Here is a 6,000-nt window from a genome sequence, read left to right on the forward strand (position 1 = left end):
AAAATTAATATTTAGGTTATACAAGATGACTCATATGATCCTTTTTAAGTTTTGGACATAACCAGGGTTAAGAAAATAGAACAACTAATCATTATAGCATTGTCCGATTTGATTTCAATTTAATCTTTAAAGTTCATTTGATGGACTGTAAATTATTTTTAAAATTTTCCCTATGAATTGTTTTCTAAAAAAATAATTATATCTCACACTATTACTAATATCTATTATTCGAATATAATTTAAATATACTATTTCGCATATACAAGATAGCCAAATTATGTTTTTTGCGGTTTGAACACAACCAGAGTTAAGAAAATGTAATAACTAATAGCATTGGCGATTGTTCCGATTTAATTTTAATTAAATTTTTAGATATAATTTGATTAACCCTAAATAATTTTTTTAAAATAATTTTATGTATTATGTTTTAAAAAAATAGTCATATCTCACTCAATTACGGTTATCTATTATTCATATTTATTTTAAAATTAATATTTAGGTTTTACAAGATGACTCCATATACATTATAGGTGCTACAACCCCATTATAGCATTATCCAATTTGATTTCAATTTAATCTTTGAAGTTCATTTGATGGACTGTAAATTATTTTTAAAATTTTTCTTATGAATTGTTTTCTAAAAAAATAATTATATCTCACTCTATTACTAATATCTATTATTCGAATATAATTTAAATATACTATTTCGCATATACAAGATAGCCAAATTATGTTTTTTGCGGTTTGAACACAACCAGAGTTAAGAAAATGTAATAACTAATAGCATTGGCGATTGTTCCGATTTAATTTTAATTAAATTTTTAGATATAATTTGATTAACCCTAAATAATTTTTTAAAATAATTTTATGTATTATGTTTTAAAAAAATAGTCATATCTCACTCAATTACGGTTATCTATTATTCATATTTATTTTAAAATTAATATTTAGGTTTTACAAGATGACTCCATATACATTATATATGCTATAACCCCATTATAGCATTATCCGATTTGATTTTAATTTAATCTTTGAAGTTCATTTGATGGACTGTAAATTATTTTTAAAATTTTTCTTATGAATTGTTTTCTAAAAAAATAATTATATCTCACTCTATTACTAATATCTATTATTCGAATATAATTTAAATATACTATTTCGCATATACAAGATAGCCAAATTATGTTTTTTGCGGTTTGAACACAACCAGAGTTAAGAAAATGTAATAACTAATAGCGTTGGCGATTGTTCCAATTTAATTTTAATTAAATTTTTAGATATAATTTCATTAACCCTAAATAATTTTTAAAAATAATTTTATGTATTATGTTTTAAAAAAATAGTCATATCGCACTCAATTACGGTTATCTTTTATTCAAATTTATTTTAAAATTAATATTTAGGTTATACAAGATGACTCAATTGATCCTTTTTAAGTTTTGGACATAACCAGGGTTATGAAAATAGAACAATTAATCAATATAGCATTATCCGATTTGATTTCAATTTAATCTTTGAAGTTCATTTGATGGACTGTAAATTATTTTTAAAATTTTTCCTATGAATTGTTTTCTAAAAAAATAATTATATCTCACTCTATTACTAATATCTATTATTCGAATATAATTTAAATTTACTATTTCGCATATACAAGATAGCCAAATGACGTTTTTTGCGGTTCGAACACAGAGTTAAGAAAATGTAATAACTAATAGGGTTGGCGATTGTTCCGATTTAATTTTATTTCAATTTTTAGATATAATTTGATTAACCCTAAATGATTTTTAAGAATAGTTTTATGTATTATGTTTTAAAAAAATAGTCATATCTCACTCAATTACGGTTATCTATTATTCATATTTATTTTAAAATTAATATTTAGGTTATACAAGATGACTCCATATACATTATATATGCTATAACCCCATTATAGCATTATCCAATTTGATTTCAATTTAATCTTTGAAGTTCATTTGATGGACTGTAAATTATTTTTAAAATTTTTCTTATGAATTGTTTTCTAAAAAAATAATTATATCTCACTCTATTACTAATATCTATTATTCGAATATAATTTAAATTTACTATTTGGCATATACAAGACAGCCAAATGATGTTTTTTGCGGTTTGAACACAACCAGAGTTAAGAAAATGTAATAACTAATAGCATTGGCTATTTACTATTTCGCATATACAAGATAGCCAAATGATGTTTTTTGCGGTTTGAACACAACCAGAATTAAGAAAATATAATAACTGATAGCGTTAAAGATTGTTCCGATTTAATTTAATTTTTAGATATTATTTGATTAACCCTAAATGACTTTTAAAAATATTTTGATGTATTTTGTTTAAAAAAAATAGTCATATCTCACTCAATTACGGTTATCTATTATTCAAATTTATTTTAAAATTAATATTTAGGTTATACAAGATGACTCAATTGATCCTTTTTAAGTTTTGGACATAACCAGGGTTAAGAAAATAGAACAAATAATCATTATAGCATTGTCCGATTTGATTCCAATTAATTTTTGAAGTTCATTTGATGTACTGTAAATTATTTTTAAAATTTTTCTTATGAATTGTTTTTTAAAAAAATAATTATATCTCACTCTATTACTGTTATCTATTATTCAAATTTATTTTAAAATTAATATTTAGGTTATACAAGATGACTCATATGATCCTTTTTAAGTTTTGGACATAACCAGGGTTAAGAAAATAGAACAACTAATCATTATAGCATTGTCCGATTTGATTTCAATTTAATCTTTAAAGTTCATTTGATGGACTGTAAATTATTTTTAAAATTTTCCCTATGAATTGTTTTCTAAAAAAATAATTATATCTCACTCTATTACTAATATCTATTATTCGAATATAATTTAAATTTAGTATTTGGCATATACAACACAGCCAAATGATGTTTTTTGCGGTTTGAACACAACCAGAGTTAAGAAAATGTAATAAACTAATAGCGTTTGCGATTGTTCCGATTTAATTTTAATTAAATTTTTAGATATAATTTGATTAACCCTAAATAATTTTTAAAAATAATTTTATGTATTATGTTTTAAAATAATAGTCATATCTCACTCAATTACGGTTATCTATTATTCATATTTATTTTAAAATTAATATTTAGGTTATACAAGATGACTCAATTGATCCTTTAAGTTTTGGACATAACCAGGGTTAAGAAAATAGAACAAATAATCATTATAGCATTGTCCGATTTGATTCCAATTAATTTTTGAAGTTCATTTGATGTACTGTAAATTATTTTTAAAATTTTTCTTATGAATTGTTTTTTAAAAAAATAATTATATCTCACTCTATTACTGTTATCTATTATTCGAATAGAATTTAAATATACTATTTCGCATATACAAGATAGCCAAATGATGTTTTTTACGGTTTGAACACAACCAGAATTAAGAAAATATAATAATTGATAGCGTTAAAGATTGTTCCGATTTAATTTAATTTTTAGATATAATTTGATTAACCCTAAATAAATGACTTTTAAAAATATTTTGATGTATTTTGTTTAAAAAAAATAGTCATATCTCACTCAATTACGGTTATCTATTATTCAAATTTATTTTAAAATTAATATTTAGGTTATACAAGATGACTCAAATGATCCTATTTAAGTTTTGGACATAACCAGGATTATTAATTGTTTTTTAAAAAAATAATTATATCTCACTCTATTACTAATATCTATTATTCGAATATAATTTAAATTTACTATTTCGCATATACAAGATAGCCAAATGATGTTTTTTGCGGTTTGAACACAACCAGAGTTAAGAAAATGTAATAACTAATAGGGTTGGCGATTGTTCCGATTTAATTTTAATTCAATTTTTAGATATAGTTTGATTAACCCTAAATGATTTTTAAGAATAGTTTTATGTATTATGTTTTAAAAAAATAGTCATATCTCACTGAATTACGGTTATCTTTTATTCAAATATAATTTAAAATTAATATTTAGATTACACAAGATGACCCAAATGATCCTTTTTAAGTTTTAGACATAACCAGGGTTAAGAAAATAGAACAATTAATCATTATAGCATTGTCCGATTTGATTCCAATTTAATTTTTGAAGTTCATTTTGATGTACTGTCAATTATTTTTAAAATTTTTCTTATGAATTGTTTTTTAAAAAAATAATTCTATCACCCTCTATTACTAATATCTATTATTAGAATATAATTTAAATTAACTATTTCGCATATACAAGATAGCGAAATGATGTTTTTTGCGGTTTGAACATAACCAGAGTTAAGAAAATGTAATAACTAATAGGGTTGGCGATTGTTCCGATTTAATTTTAATTCAATTTTTAGATATAATTTGATTAACCCTAAATAATTTTTAAAAATAATTTTATGTATTATGTTTTAAAAAAATAGTCATATCGCACTCAATTACGGTTATCTTTTATTCAAATTTATTTTAAAATTAATATTTAGGTTATACAAGATGACTCAATTGATCCTTTTTAAGTTTTGGACATAACCAGGGTTAAGAAAATAGAACAAATAATCATTATAGCATTGTCCGATTTGATTCCAATTAATTTTTGAAATTCATTTGATGTACTGTAAATTATTTTTAAAATTTTTCTTATGAATTGTTTTTTAAAAAAATAATTATATCTCACTCTATTACTGTTATCTATTATTCAAATTTATTTTAAAATTAATATTTAGGTTATACAAGATGACTCATATGATCCTTTTTAAGTTTTGGACATAACCAGGGTTAAGAAAATAGAACAACTAACCATTATAGCATTGTCCGATTTGATTTCAATTTAATCTTTAAAGTTCATTTGATGGACTGTAAATTATTTTTAAAATTTTCCCTATGAATTGTTTTCTAAAAAAATAATTATATCTCACTCTATTACTAATATCTATTATTCGAATATAATTTAAACTTAGTATTTGGCATATACAACACAGCCAAATGATGTTTTTTGCGGTTTGAACACAACCAGAGTTAAGAAAATGTAATAAACTAATAGCGTTTGCGATTGTTCCGATTTAATTTTAATTAAATTTTTAGATATAATTTGATTAACCCTAAATAATTTTTAAAAATAATTTTATGTATTATGTTTTAAAATAATAGTCATATCTCACTCAATTACGGTTATCTATTATTCATATTTAATTTAAAATTAATATTTAGGTTATACAAGATGACTCAATTGATCCTTTTTAAGTTTTGGACATAACCAGGGTTAAGAAAATAGAACAAATAATCATTATAGCATTGTCCGATTTGATTCCAATTAATTTTTGAAGTTCATTTGATGTACTGTAAATTATTTTTAAAATTTTTCTTATGAATTGTTTTTTAAAAAAATAATTATATCTCACTCTATTACTGTTATCTATTATTCGAATAGAATTTAAATATACTATTTCGCATATACAAGATAGCCAAATGATGTTTTTTACAGTTTGAACACAACCAGAATTAACAAAATATAATAATTGATAGCGTTAAAGATTGTTCCGATTTAATTTAATTTTTAGATATAATTTGATTAACCCTAAATAAATGACTTTTAAAAATATTTTGATGTATTTTGTTTAAAAAAAATAGTCATATCTCACTCAATTACGGTTATCTATTATTCAAATTTATTTTAAAATTAATATTTAGGTTATACAAGATGACTCAAATGATCCTATTTAAGTTTTGGACATAACCAGGATTATTAATTGTTTTTTAAAAAAATAATTATATCTCACTCTATTACTAATATCTATTATTCGAATATAATTTAAATTTACTATTTCGCATATACAAGATAGCCAAATGATGTTTTTTGCGGTTTGAACACAACCAGAGTTAAGAAAATGTAATAACTAATAGGGTTGGCGATTGTTCCGATTTAATTTTAATTCAATTTTTAGATATAATTTGATTAACCCTAAATGATTTTTAAGAATAGTTTTATGTATTATG

Source organism: Anthonomus grandis, chromosome 12 (genome assembly GCF_022605725.1).
Source record: "Anthonomus grandis grandis chromosome 12, icAntGran1.3, whole genome shotgun sequence".
NCBI classification, from domain to species: domain Eukaryota; kingdom Metazoa; phylum Arthropoda; class Insecta; order Coleoptera; family Curculionidae; genus Anthonomus; species Anthonomus grandis.